Source organism: Protopterus annectens, chromosome 7.part0 (assembly GCF_019279795.1).
Source record: "Protopterus annectens isolate FY-2018-M chromosome 7.part0, PAN1.0, whole genome shotgun sequence".
NCBI lineage: Eukaryota > Metazoa > Chordata > Ceratodontiformes > Protopteridae > Protopterus > Protopterus annectens.
In genome coordinates this window covers 680,448,765-680,465,084 of record NC_056739.1, presented here as the reverse complement: position 1 = coordinate 680,465,084, position 16,320 = coordinate 680,448,765, and positions in this window count along the sequence as shown.

Here is a 16,320-nt window from a genome sequence, read left to right as displayed (position 1 = left end):
CATAATAAGCCTTCTAATATCTTCCAGGATCATTGGACAAGTATGAGGCTAGGATAGTCTGCATACTTTGACTCTGTAGAAGTCCAGAGCCAGGACATGTAAAAAGCTGGTTTGGATAGTGGCTGGGTAAGGAGAAATTCCACTCATTGTCCCTAGGTAGGGATGCTCCTAGTAACTACATTGCTCTTAGTAATTACATCTCCTTGCAGAAACAGCCTTTGACTGGCATCCACATGTAGGAGGAAGGACCACTTACCTCACAATGTGAGGAGCAGTGTTGGTTCCCTGGGCTTCACATATGTCCAGTGGATTGCTTGTTGACCAAATCAGAGGTGTTAGAACCCTTGATCTGGTCAGATATAAAAATACCAGATATTTGGATAGCGCAGTGGTGCAGCAGTAGTGTTGTCACCTCATAGCAAGTGGTTCTCCCATTTGATTTCTCATCTGGAGTCCCTTTTTTGTGGAGTCTGCATGTCCTCCCTGCATTTGTGTGTGTTTCCTCTGGGTGCTGTGGTTTCCTCCCATGTTAAAAAGATATGCTTCTGGAGCATTTCTCTCCCGTCCTCCGCTAAAATTGTCTTTGTTCCAAGTCGGACTTTCCCAGTAAACAAATGTTAAATAAATAAATAAATAAATAAAATTAAAGACTATTGTGGGGATTTAATAAACTCTGTGTAAGAATAGTGGGAATCCTACATGAAGTGTACTGTGGCCGTGTCTGCGACTCCCCCTCGGCAGCCTTGCATATTAATAAAGGCACATTACTGAGAAAGAGCTGTGTCACACGGATACAGAATCAGTGTAGTGGGTATGTTACAGTGTCCAGAGATGAGTAACTCACCCCCTGCACTGTTAAAGTGCCAGATGGTGCTGAAATATAAAAGTAAAATGTTATTTCCTTTTTATTTTATTTTTTTGTTTTTGTGTGTTTGTGCGGCGCAGCACTTAGCAATGGATATGTGCCAGACATCTAAAAATAGAAACTGGATACTTTTAATTTTAATGTAAAAGGTCACGTTTAAGCATAGCTGAGTGTGTTTGCACAGTGCAGTGCTCAACAGTGCTTAAACATAACAGAGATAAATAGAAATGTATAGCTGTAGTCACCGTATCCCTGGTAGCTGAAGGGTTAGAGTCATGGCCTTGTGTACAGTAAGTGCATGGTTCAACTGCACAGATAGGCCATTCAGCTTTTACATGTCATAGAAAAATTGCTATAACAATTTATTTTTTAATTAGGTGTATATTAACATTTGTTAACCTGTTAGTCCAGCTGGGCCAGAAGTCCATTTTCAGTGGAGCTCCAAGGAGAAAAGCTCCAGTTACACACAAGTGTCCAATAGATTAAAGTCACACCCCAAGATAACATAATTAAAATACATAAGGTTAGGTGATATAAAGTAAAATAGATGCACATAATAATAAAGTATCATTAATGAACAAATAATTGCAATATATTTTTCTTATATTTTTCATAAAATCTGGTTTGTCCTTAGCTAAGCTCTGCTAAGCACTGCTAAGCCGAGCCAAGCAATCTTAAACAGGACCATTTTAGCAGTACTTAGCAAAGTGCAGCTCTGCTTAGCTGGTTTGGGCACTGCTGAGCAATGCCAGTTTAAGCACTGCTTAGCTGAACTCAGCAGGTTTGTGCAGTGCTAAGCTTCACTTAGCGTTTTTAAAAATGGTCCAATGTCAGGGAAGGGCAGGAAAACAGCCTTATTTAAACTGAACAGGTGGGAATACAGCCAGAACCTGTTGGAGTTTGACCCGTGCAGGAACTATGGTAGGAGCTGGAGAGGGTGTGTACTTCCAGGCTCAGCAGTTGGGCATATTGGAGCCCAGGGTCATGGTAGGGCACCTCGTGAAAGACCATGACATCCAGATGCTGCAGGGCCAGTACCAGGGGTCAGAATACAAATCAGAGGGCTGAGACCTGCTGGGCACATGACCTCACCAGTGCAATTAGTATCCCCCGCACAGGTGAGCAGCTGCATCACCACTACAACAACTTGAAGCATAGGAGGGGGGAACTCTTGGCCCAGTGGATCCAAGATGCTCGGGAAGACAATGTCTCACAAGTCTGTAAGTATAAGAACCATTGATTTACCAAAGTCTAGTATGAATATCTGATAGACAGGTATGCATAATGGTGTGTTTCTCTCCCCACAACTGCAGAGAAAAGAGCTCGCAAGCTGGAGGCCCATGCAGGGTGCCTGGCCAGGTTGCACTGAGAGTGTGATGAGTACAGATATATCCTGCAATATATACTAATATAATTAAGAAAGAGTACAGTAGTAACTGCCAGCAGTTTTATTCTGTTTTGAGTGTACTGCTATGAATGTGTTCATAGACCTGGACTGATATAAGTGAGTAATGCCAGGTACAGTTCGATATAGATGAAAGCATGAATTCTACTAATGTGAAGGAAAGAAAGTTACTACTACATTACTAATGTTAAGGAATAACAAGTGCATACTGTATTATTAATTATGTTCTGGTAATAAAGTACAACTGCATTCATAATATGAAGGGAATAAATCAACTGCATTCATAATTTTCAGGAAATAAAGTACAACTGCAGTCAGAATTGTTAAGGAAATAAATTTAGTACTGCATACATTGTGGAATAACAGCTGTCTTTCAATGCTAACGACTGTTAGATGTATACCAATCACTGTTTCATGTCATCCCTAATAAAGGTGTGTTGTGCCAAATGTGTGTATTTTGGGCTGTTGGTCAAGTAATTGATTATTACAACTGCTGTGAAGTAAACACAGGTATAATACATCACCCATGTATAGCTCTCCATTTCGCACCCAGGTCCACTGGACACATTTTAATCATTACATGCATCAATCAACACATTTATGATGCCCTCAGAGGCTCCAAAGTCCAAATTGTCTGCAGCATGCACAGCTTTTGCTGTAGAAGGAATGGAGAGCTATGGTCCTTTCCTACACCTGTCCTGCCATCCCTACCTGCTATTCACATCATTTTTCATCCTGCTTGCCCCATTTAACCACTTTCCTATCCCCCTTTTTTCTTTTCTTTTTTTAAAATTAGTGCAGATTTAAGCAGATCTAAGTAGTGCTGTGAGTTACTTAAACTTGATTAAAACTGCTTTAATCACCTTAACTGTTTTTGACACTGTTCTGCACATCAACAAAATAATGATCTCTGGCAAGTCTTGAACCCACTCAACTACAGCATAGGGCATTAGCCTACTGGGCCACTCTGCCGTGAAGACCAACTGGTGTTTCTATAAACATATCATCAATTCCACTTATGCACGTTAGGAAAATTAAACACACCTGTTAGGTTTTGAACCCAGTATCCTGTCATCTACCACATAGTGCATTAGCCCACTAGACAGCTAAGCTCTGAAGAGTAACTGGTGTTTCTATAAACATATAGTGAATTCTTCTGATGCATATCAGCAAAAATAATCACACCTGCCAAGTTTTGAACCCAGGACCCTGTCAACTACAGCATAGTCCATTATGCCCACTTGGCCACTCAGCTCTGACATGCAAATGGTGTTTCTATAAAGATATCCTGATTGCCAGTGATACACTACTTCTACATATAATGGGATAAATGACAGCATACTTGGGCCTGTGATGCAGATGCTGAACCAGTGCACAGCCAAATATATGTTGATGGATGTACAGGAGTACTATAATATCAGGTAGAGCTGACAACTGCACAGACTATTGCAGAATGTCCACAGCTGTGCCACCTACTTATGGCATGGTTGTCATAAAACCTATTATGTGTGCTGAACTACTGGCAAGTCAGTGCAGATTGAGGTTACAAAATCATGACAGACAGGTCAATGTCACACAGTATACCCATCCGAACACACATGTCCATGGGAATTCTGTGTAACACACTGTATGCATGCACATATGTCTTGCAACTACACATGCCATAATAATGAGTCAGTAGCTCTATCTGTTACATTGCTAGCATGTGTGACATTTGGACACCCACAGTCCTGGCCTACAGTCCAGTCTGATGCACAGCATGTACATGCTTGTCAATACAACATATAAATAACTGAGCCCAGCAATGTACAGCAAAACTGGTTGTTGCTACCGCAGTCACTGCCACCCACATTAGCATGTCAAAGGCCTGTAGGGTGGGACACGTCACAAATATGAATATGTGTTCTAAATGTCACCTACCACTCTCTGGATGTCATTATTACTTTACATATGTACCAGAGGCACATGCCTCACTTGGACTGTTATGGATACTCTCACCCTGGCTATGCTGTGACAACAGACCTGACACTGCTCCCTCACTGACATATATAGCTTGTTGTCCCCACACTGTGTTCACAATCCCCAGTATGACTCCTGGCCAGAATGCAGCAGCTACAGCCTGCAACACATGCAGCAGTATATTCAGCTACCTGCTACAGAGCTACCATACCTCCCAAACACCTAGAACAGGACATCCCAACAACACCCAAAGGGGGGGGAGGGTCAAGTGACACAATCTTTGCCAACAACCAGCAGCAACTGCAGCAGCATGCACATTCAGATAAAAATTATGTATGACACTCACATCTATCTGTCTCCTCACTAACCACAACACACATTGTTAAACAGTAAACAGTCACAGAATCAGAAAGTCTGTTAACAATGGCCATACATAGCATGCAGAACTGTGGACATACCACATCAATCCAAACAGTGGATAGTATTTCTACCTACCCTTTGTGATGCTGTAGTCCCCACACCTCGATAATGTCCTCCTCACAGTCCAGGAAAAGGGCCAAGGCCTACATGAAGGCCTTAATTATAGCACTGTGTTGCCATGCCATTGTCTAATGAAAATGCAACCTAGCTGTTCTGGATGCAATTAGCATGTACAAGGCCTCTTTATGAGCACTACCTACAACAGGCAAGCTGCTGTCTATGGTAAACAGGTGTGTGACTTTCATCATGAAGACAAACTGCGCTATCCAAGGAATTTACCACTAGATTTCTGCACACAAAGGAGTACAGCACTATACCAGAAATGTAGTAGAATTCCCCATGTAATGGGATGCAAATGGGAGAATGCAGCCACGGAAAATATGGATTATAACACTAGGTTCTGTAGAGCATAACTTGGAATGACATGTTGCTGTTAGTCAGCTGTCCAACACCTACAGTCTCCCCTTTTGTCTCTGTCTGCTGTGACATAGATCAAAGCTCTGGCTCCTGAGTTCCTCCAGCAATGGTGAGCTCATGTAGGAATGCTACTGGATTGTGTATTACACAATAGTGCAGTAAGTACTGGTGGATACAACTAGCATATCACAGTCTGTGAATGTCACACAGGCATACTTCACACATTGTCTAGGTGTCCCTGACTGTTACTGATGTACTCTGACTTGGTCACTGTGTACTCCACACCTGTATCTCATTGCCTGAGAGCTATGGCTAGCATACCTGTTGACTCCCTGCAGCAAAACAGCAGGTAATAGCCAGACATATAGGGAGGGCACAGGCTCTGCCTCAACAGCAGAGTGTACATATCGAGCATACAATGTACGGGGATGTTTGCAGTTCCAGATAGTAATGTACCATAACTGTTTTCTGAGGGATCTGGCATGTGATAGACAGAATCCCCACAGTCTGCAAGCAACCATTAACTATTGCCAACTGTTTTCCAGACATCCACATTTGTCTGGCAGAGGGTTCACATGTATCAGGCACATGTACACATTTTACAAACATCTGTGTACTGCAGATGTTGGACACCTACAAGGAAGATAATCTACACCACAGCTACAGTGCTGTCTGTAATTGTATAACACAGATGTTGCTGGAATGTTCCCATACACTTGTAGTATCACTCACCTATTTGTCGGATGCTGGCTGCATGACATTATACTGGAATGTCGCCTATAGGGGACACACCACAGTAGATAGCAATGATGGGTGTGGACACATAACAACACAGTCTGTCCCAGCATACAGGCCAGAACAGGTATACCTAGGATCATACAAGGTTACTAGGGCACTGGCCCCGAGGCCCTCATAAGCCTAGCCATAGTTTATCCCATGTGTATGCAAGTCAGTACCTGATGCCCCAGTCCAACAGGGACATAGGTGGTATTCCAAGTGTGTATGTCCTGTGAACCATCCAGTTATCCAGGTCTCTCTTGAAAAGGTGTAAATAGCTACCCTGGCTGATGTGGACAGGGTGACCATTCCACAGTTGGGTGGTTGTGTGGGACACACATCTGACCCGCCAACAAGTCCTGTTGATGTCACACCAGGTTAAGGGTGTGTGTGGGGGTTAATAGAGTGGAGCATGACTTGCAGTTGTGCAGCAGTCCTATCAAAGTGGAATCTGTGATTGCCTTGTATGCCAGACAGAGGTCACCTCTGAGGAGTCTGTATGAAACTGAGTAGAGGGATGGGCAAATCTGTATATGGTAGACGTGTAAGGCCCTGGTATTCCCTGCTCGGAAACCTCTGTGACTGCCACAGCTGCTGCATGCGCTTTGTGAGGTAAATGACCACAAGGGCAGTATACTCAATAATGGTCCTTTATAAGGGGGAATACAGGGATGATGTGACCCCCATATCCCTGGATGACATACTATTATGTATGAGGTTGGCCATGTAGAAGGTTTTCTTTACAATGGAAGCAACATGGTGGGCAAATGTCATGTTGCCATCATTCTGTGTGCACATAACCCTCTTGACTGATTGCATGATTAGGATGCTATTAGTACTGTGATAATATGTGGGGATGTCACTGTCTCCAGAGGGGATGATGCTCCATGTCATGGTATGCAGCCTGAGGCCATATTTCTGGCACTAGTCATGTGTCTGCATGAGCCCCTCTTGGCAGATGTTCACATCACTAGGGAATCCAATGACATCACCCAGCATGCAACCATCTGCAAACATGGTCACCCATAATCCGATGGCTGTACTCTGCACCTCAGAGGAGTACATCACACATAACAGAGGCCCAAACACAGAACATCAGGTTATACCACTAGTTATGAGTCTAATGCTTGAGGGCACTCCCCTATGTGGACTAGGTGGGTCCTGTCAGGGCACCATTGTGCTACCCATCTGGTGACATATGGTCTGATGCCTGGGTGGGAGTTTATATCTATTATGGCCAAGTGGGGAATACTGTCAAAGTCTTTGGACAGGTCAAGGTAGGCAGTGTGCACTGTCACCCCCTCCATCCATGGGTTTAGTGACTGTGTCAAAGAGGTCAACCAATTGTAACAGACATGATCCCCACCTTAACAAAGCTTAACTGTGTATGATGGAGTATGTGGAGGTCACCAATGTCCTTGTTAATGAGGTTCACTATAAACTGTGCCATGGCCTTGCAGACCAGCCTACTTATACAGATGGGTTTATAATGTGCTGGATTTGTGGGCACCACACCTTAGTGATTGTCCTCCACTCGGCTGGGACAAAGGCAGTAGTCAGACCTTGGTGGAATACAGTGCCTTATGGTGATGCAAGGTCATGCTTGGGGTCATGTAGCATGCATCCTGTGATGTAATAGGCTCCCAGGTGGCAGTTTACCATGACTTTGAGGTGGCAGTGGTGACCTGTTCCCTACATATAAGGGGAAGGGGCAGGCACTAGTGATGTACTGATGGAGGGACAGGGGGTGAAGCCTACACTGAGTCTCTCAGGCATCACGTATGCTATACCTACAGCACTTGTATATCTGGTGTCCTTGACCACCACTACTGAGCAGGTCTGAGTGCTTCCTTTGATGTTGCAGACATTTGAGAAGAAGGGGAGATGCATGTCGCCAGTGTGGGCTTGGGGTTTGCTTTGAAGGAATCCAGTAGTAAACTTATTTGTTAGGTCAGGCTAGGGTGACATTGTGTCAAATGGGCACCTGCTCCTACTTTGTCTCAGACAGCAGTATGTCATTCCTGTTATAGACACTATTTATTGCAGATGTCCACTAGACAGGTATATGTATCCTTACAGAGGATGATGTAGTTCTGTCAGGTATACCTGATTCCATGTATCTACACAAATGTACATATAGTATTTTTGTGTATTTGTGGATATTCATGCCACTTCCTACAGATGGGGTGGAGGCTGCAAAGCTGTATATCCACCCCTCAGAAGGCTGTATTCCACTTTGGAATTGTATGTATGTTTGACACTAGCTAGATGGGTATTGTGGGAGATGGTGACTGCAAACATGACCGCTTTATGGTTGCTTTGACCATGGAGGATAACACTGTCAGGATGCTGCAGTAGTTACCTGTTTTTCTAATATCACCTCCAAAAGACCTTCATCTCATGTGGGGGTAGCACCTAGCAGCTCCGAGGTGTTTGCATTTCCACTGTTGATGGATCTCTGGGAATTTGTGTGCTGGCATGAGTATGTCTTCCAATGCATGTTTGGGTAGTTCAAGTAACCTAGGATCAGGGTACGGACCTGAATCCTGATACAGTTGATCAGGTCCATATAGGCAGAATGGGCTTCCTGGTCACACATGGGGGCTGGTAGGTAGCTAGCTATGATTTGGATAGGTGTCTTGGCAATGGTGAACTGCCCATGCAGTGTCCCCTGTGGATCTTACAGCCTGTACAGCCTGGATTTGTATATGTCTTTCATATATAGTGAATCACCACTTCCCATGGCTTTAGCGGCCACACTTTTAGGTCTGACTGTATTATAGGATGGGTGACCATGTAAGGGGGGTGCTCTCTGCAGATTTAAACCATGTGTCTGTGACTGCACAGTTGTCAGCATTTCCCAGGGTTATGAATGCTTGCAACGAGCACAGATTCATGTTTAGACTCTTAGCATTTAGCAGCATGGCCTACAATGTGTGATGCTCTGACAGTTGTATGTTGGTAGTGTTAACCTCACCACATCTCCTAATAAAGGCACTATGGGGGTGGTAAGAACCATTTCCAGATGCATGAAAGCCAGTTGAGGCAGATGGAAGCCATATCTGGCAAAGCACAATGATCTGTTGTTCATATCATCCCAGGCTCTCAGATACTGGATTCCCCTGTAATGGCACAGGATAACAAGCCGATTGTTAAGGTCAATCATTTCCTGATTGAGTTGTGGCATCACTCTGGGTGACATTGGAATGCTGCATAAGGCTAGGGGCATACCTATCTGAGACACATAATCAAAGTGCTCTATCATGTTGCATTGCATACAGTACAGGGGGGTACATGTCAGGTCAGGCATGCCAGCATGGACTGGAACACACTCATGACAGTGCCTATTGTTGTAACACAGCAGTGCATATGTGATATGGCAGATTCTGGTATCTGGCAGACAAGTAACTGTGACCTACCCCATATACAGCCTGGTGAGAGGCACATCTGTGTGTTTCACAATGGAGTCTCCTATGACTATTATGCTTTATTTATGGTGAATCCTTTGTGGCTGTAGGCCACAGGTGTGTGGCTATGTGTGGTATTTGCTGTGGAGGGCTGTGGAGTTCACGTATGTCTTTGCCTTGGAGTTCTCCTTTGTTAGTGGATGTGTTGTTGAGGAGCTATGCATATGTGGGTGTGTGTTATGTAGGTGTGGGTGGTGTGTGAAATGTGCTGATTGTGTTGACAACCTGTTCAGTGCCAGATATGCAGCCTTGACAAGGAGAGAGCATGGAGTGTAGGTTCCCAATATCATTGCATCTATCACAAATTGTGTTCCTTGGTGGTGTTTGTAGATGGTTGCCTGTGTACATGACCAGTTGCTACACTGTGCCAGGATGCCCATGTCAATAAGACTGGCAGAGGAAACTGTAGGACACTGTGCAGCCATATATTCCAGATGCGGAGGGATGAATGCCAGGGAGACATAAGGAGTGGGCCTACAGCCCAGGTTTTTAAAACAGGAGTAGGAGGCTGACACCACTGCATGCAATGTAGATAGGTTATAAACAAGCAGTAATAGGTGCAACAGTAAATACAGTGGAACACCTAAGAGAACATGCAACAAGTAGCAGGAAATAAGATCAGGAGGGCAATGCATGATGTAGTGGCACTATGTTGCTGATAGCCATATACATACTAAGGTGATAGATGGTGGAGTATGATGTGGGAGTTAGTGGAGGATACTGCTGGGAAATCTGGATGTGCAGGGTCATACCTCTCAACCTGTTAATGTAAAAAATATGGACAAAGCTTAACAAAATGCGGGTACAAATAGGGACATATTTTAAATATTGCTCTTATAAACTTAGAAAGTTGCTTGAGTAACGGGATTTGTTTTAATATACATTTTCTGATTGATTTGAAGTCTGAAACTCAAATGTATGTCATTATTTAGTGACTTCAATCCTGAGATCATTCCAGTGATTTGCCAGGAAAAAAAGAGGAACAGGCCAAAAATATGAGCCAAAACTCTAGACATTCTGCAAAAATTTGTGCAGTTGAGAGGTATGGCAGAGTGTGTACATAATGGAAAGCACTGTATGTAGCCCTATAATGTTCTCTCCTCTTCCTGTCTTTCAGGTGTGATGTACGAATGCAGGAACCCACCATTTTTAGATGCGGAGAATGCTGCCATACTTGACAGACTGAGACTCCATCACCAGATCCTGCTGCCGAGGAGTCGCCATAATCAGCAACAATGCACTGCACTGTGGGCAGACCTCATGGCATCAGTGAATCATATTGGGCAACAGGAAAGAAGCTATGAGCAGGTCCAACACCATGCCACAGACATAATAAATAAGCAAAGGTCCGCATCTGTGGCCAGGGACTGTGCTGGCACTAGTGGAGGGCCTGCAACACTACAACCACTCTCAGCCACAGAAGAGTTCCTGGCAAACCTGGGTCCAGCTACCAGCTCACAAAGATCCATGACACCATATGTTGTGGAGGTGGGTGGCACAGTTTCCACAGCAGAGGAGCATCCAGGTAAGTCTCCTGTGGTCATCGTATTAATACTGTAGCAGTCATTGTGGCAGCCCCTGCATAACTGTACACAGATGTCAGGTTATTCTGCATTTGTGTGCGTGTGTGTGTGGGGGGGGGGGTTTGTAACACACACATGTGGACACATACTGGGAATGTCATCAATGTGGGTGGAATCAGAGTTCATACTGTATATGTTGATATATGCACATACTATCCTGTACAAATGCCACATTTGTGTCTGCTGACAGTACCTGTCCCCTACAATTCCATAGGTACCTCTATTGTGGCGAGAGTCCATCATCCTGTAGCCAGTGAGTGTGCAACTGTATTTTCATAGATCATCTATATCCTAGGCATGTTAAGGGCTGCCAGTTTTCCGTGGACACAACTATTAAGCTTATATTGCAATACTTGCATGTTCAGTTTTGGAGGGGTTCACTGCAGTGCATTACATTGGTAAACACAGCAGCATATTTGCAGGAGCTGTAACATATTTGCACATAGTGTTGTGATGGTCTAGGCAGTCTGCTATACTGGGGACATTAGTATGGTGGAAAAGGGTGCACTGTGTTAAAGGTGAAGGTCCATCACATACACTGACATGTCACATATCTCAAAGGTGTATAGTACTAGCAACATTACTTGGATGTAGCTGTACTGCATTTTTTAAGGGCCTGTCTTGTCTGTGTCTGTTGTGGTCTGCTTGTGTGTTGTGCATAGGATCAGTAATAAGGTGTGGTATGTATAAATACAGTTGTTGCACCTCACCTGTACGTCTATGCATGTGTGTGTGTGTGTGTGTGTGTGTGTGTGTGTGTGTGTGTGGAGCAGCAGACATAATAGTGCAGGGAGTAATGTAGTCATGTTGTCTTCCTCCTCCCAGGTGACCATGGGGGTTGGAGTGTGTCCGCCTCACAACCTGATGTCAGTGTCTCATCAGACTCTGGTGATGATGGTAGCCATAGTGAGGCACTGGTGATGCTGCTGGGGGCTGAATCTGTCCCATGTGTTGAAATCCCACTTCATCCCCCAATGTCCCCGCACATAGTCAGTAAGCACAGACATACCCACTCCCCTATGCCCATAGATATTGGGACAGTCTGAGGGTAGTGGCATCAAACAGGAGAGTGTGGCACCTATGGCATCTATGACTGTGGACAATAGCCATTGCCAGGGAGCTGGCAAGGTCCCACACAGACAGACTGACAGGGGTGCTCAAGGACTACGGCCATCCACCAAGTGTCAAAAGTGTCACAGCATGTGTCACCCAATGCATGTTTTGGTCCATCCTGGAGGCACAGGCACGTTCTGAATGCAACACCAGATGGATGATCCAGATCATGGGTGCGTCACTGCCTGGCATCCAAGATTCTATCCACGGCATTGGTAATGCCCTACATCATTTCTCTGATATAGTGGATAGATGGTGGGGTGCGACACTGTCACTCCTTAACTGTGCAATGTCTGTGCTGGAAATGTGGTGGGAGTAGTGTGTCAGACACGTGGGCGTAAGTCAGCAACAACATCAGCTGAGAGTCCGCATGAGAGTGCGCAGTCACACTCCCATAGTGGCAGTACCACCAGCACTACTGAAGGTAGGTGCTGTATACACCACAAAGTGGCAGACCATGGGCACATGGTCCTGGGCCTGGACCCAGCAGACAGCAGTCACTGTCAGCAAGCAGTACCACATCTGACTCTGGGCATTGTGGTGCCAGTGCCACTGCTGGCAGAACGAGTTCCTGTGTTCATGGCCGGAGTTGGTGAACTGTACATTCTGCCTTTTATGGGCCACAGCTGTCCAACATACCCTCATGTAGGGCTAGCATGTGTCTTGACTGTGTACATGCACCCACTCACACATCACTGTCTCATGCAGGTCACCAACAGACACACACAGCTCCTCTCCATGGCCCAGCTGACAGGCACCCCTCCAGAGACACACACGCACACACACACACACACACACACACACACACACACACATACTCACACAGTTGCCAGTTTTGAGATTAGAACCCCTACCTATCTACTTGTATGTATTATAGTGCCACACATGTATCGAGTGCGCCACAGAGCTTATGTGCCTGAAGAGTGTCTAACTGTGCATCTCAGGTGGATGACACCAGTAGGCCCTATAAAGTAATGCAATGGGAGGATTAACAGGCCCTCAAAATAGTATAACCATCACACACAAACAAGGCAGCCACACTGCTACAGGTGATATGCTTCACACACACACACACACACACACACACACACACACACACACACACACACACACACATTTATTTTTTATTTTATTTATTTATTTATTGTCATTTGTTAACCGGGTTGGTCCATCTGAGCCAAAGGCCCATTTTCAGTGGAGACCTGAGGAGAAAAGCTCCATTTACAATTACAGACATTCCAAAAAAAAAAAAAAACAGCAATTAATACCAAGACTAAAAATTACAATAGTAATATTGACAAGAAACATTTACATAAAATGAAATAAACAAAGACAAAATATTTATATATAAGTTTCAAAAAATCCAATACAATAGCAGCAGGATAAACCCTAAGTAGGAATATTTACAAGAACCTGATTGTAGTTAAACTGTAAACTGGAGTGTTAGAAGAGCAAGAAAGAAAGGCTGAGAAAGAAAAACTTAAAGTAATCAAAAGTAGAACTTAGGAAGAAATAAGTTAGAGATCAGGTCGGAGCTTGGCAAGGGCAGGACCAAATCTTAATAAGGTAATGTCTGAGTTGTAGTTTGAAATGGAACTTATGGGGGAATACATCTTATTTTAAGTGGAAGACAGTTCCAGGTGTGAGCTACAGAGTATTTATATAGGGACTTACCAATATTTTCTGACAGTTTGTAAATGTCAAGAAGATGACTGTCAGATGTATGACATTGAAGTTGGGGGTTAAATAGAGGTACAATATTTGAGATGGAGGTACAGGAAGTGGGATTATAAAGAACTGAGTGTGTGATATTCAGTTGAGAAAGAAACAATTGTTTAGGGAATTCAGGTCATTGTAATTATTGAAGAGCAAGGCAGTGGTGGGACTTGTAGGGGAGATTATTGGCAAATCTAGTTATTTTATTATATGTTTGCTATAGTCTAGAGAGAAATGAAGACTGAAGTTTAGTAAAAACTGGAGCTGCATAAAAAAGGCAGGGTAATAGGAGAGACAGGGCCAGGGACGGTTTGGTGGAGAGTGAAAGCAGTTTGTGGTTACGGTACAGGAGACCAAGTTTCTGGTGTTTTTTTAATGCAATGATGGCTATGTATGTCGAATTTTAATTAATTGTCAATTATAACACCAAGTAATTTAGTATGGGTTCTGGTCTGATAGTGGTATTGTTGAGGGTGATTATAGAGAAACTGGATTTGTGTGTTGCCAGTGATTTAGGAAGGAAAAGTAGAAGTTTAGTTTGGTTTGGATTTAGAATTAGTTGATTATCAGTGAGCTAGGTTTCGATGGTTGTAAAAGTATCTTGGGTAAGAGCAAGGAGTTCTGGGATGCTGCAGGCAGTGGTAAGAAGGGTTGAGTAATCAGCATATTGTAAGAGTGTGGAGAGGTTGGTAGCAGAGGCTAAACTGTTAGTAAAAATATTGAACAAGAGAGGACCCAATATAGAGCTTTAGGGGTCACCGGTGTTAACTGGAAGAAATGGGGAGGTGACAGTTTCCCAGCATATAGATTGTTTTCTAGTAGATAAGTAGCTCGAAAACTAGCTTAAAAAGGGGGTGGAGAGATGAAGGTCATAGAGTTTAGTTATCAGTCTAGAGTGAGAGACAGTATCCAATGCTTTGGACAGATCAAGAAATAAACAGGAAACTAGTAGGTTGTTGTCATGGGCTTCTGCTACTGTTTGGGTGAATGAGAGTAGAGCTGTTGATGTACTGTGGTGGGGTCTGAAGTCATGTTTGGTGGGAGTAAGAAGGTTATTATCTAGCAAGTGCTTAAGTAGCTGAGTGTGGATGCACATTTTTAAAATTTTGGAAAGGGGGTATAGTATAGCAATGGGATGATAGTTGGGTGGGTCAGTGGAGTTTCTTCCTTTGTGAAGAAGGATTGTGTAGAAGGATTTCCATACATCTTGTACAAGGGATTCAGTAACAGAATGATTATTAAGGATAGAGACAGGGTATGTGATAGCACTGGCAGCAATTTTAAGAAAGTAGGAAGGTCAATTGTCAACAGAGGGAGAGCAGTGCTTAAGTTTATTTAGTTGGGATTTGATGAAGGCAATGGGAACTGGTTGTAGGGAGAATATACTGGAGGAAGGAGGAGTGGGATGTAAAGGTAGAGAGGAAACAGTACAGCTATTTGGAGTTAGTTTTTGGATTGTTTCAATAAAGTAATTATGTAAAAGAGCAGCAGTCTCTATATTTATATGTATATGTATATTTGTGTGTGTGTGTGTGTGTGTGTGTGTGTGTATATATATATACGTATGGATCTACATCAATAGATCGAACATATTACAAGTTCAAACCACATATGGCCAAGACCATAAATTAAATGTCTGTAGCAGGGGGGCTACGCCCACCTGCACCCCACACCCCTCTTACTTAAATATAAAAACTCTGAGATTGACCAACATTGTGGAAAAGGGAAATCTTCCCATTCCGCACTGTACGGAGATCTCCAGTACGATCATACATTTACAAGTTTGAACATATGGTCTCAGCCATATGAGGTTCGAACTTGTTATACGTTCGATCTACTAAAGGGGACTTGTATGTGTTTGTGTATATATATATATATATATATATATATATATATATATATATATATATATAGTTGCCAGTTCTGAGATCAGAATCCCTACCTATCTTGTTTTATGTACTTATCGCATGCTCCACAGAGCCTATGTACCTGGAGAGTTTCTAACTGAGCATCCAAAAGTGGATGACACCAGCAGACCCTGTAAAGTAATCCAATGGGGAGGTTAACAGGGTGGAACAAGCCTTAAAATGTATTAGCATTGCACACACATAGGCAAGACATACAAAGAACTTCAGAGGGATATACCTATACACACTGAATTGCCGTTGTTGAGTTTAGAACCACTACTTATCTAGCTGTATGCACTATAGGGCTATGCACGCATCACATGTACCACAGAGCATATGTGCCTGGAGAGTGTGAAATTCTGCATCTAAGGTGGATGACATCAGCAGACCTTGTAAAGTAGGCCAATGGGGGGTGAGTTCACAGGTAACCACAGGCTTTAAAAAGCATTGGCATTGCACACACATAGGCAAGAAACACAAACAGCAGCAAGGGGATATACTTACACACACACACACACACACACACACACACACACACACACACACACACACACACACACACACACACACACAAACACACAAACACACTGAGTTGCCATTGCTGGGATTAGAACCACTACCTATCTAGCTA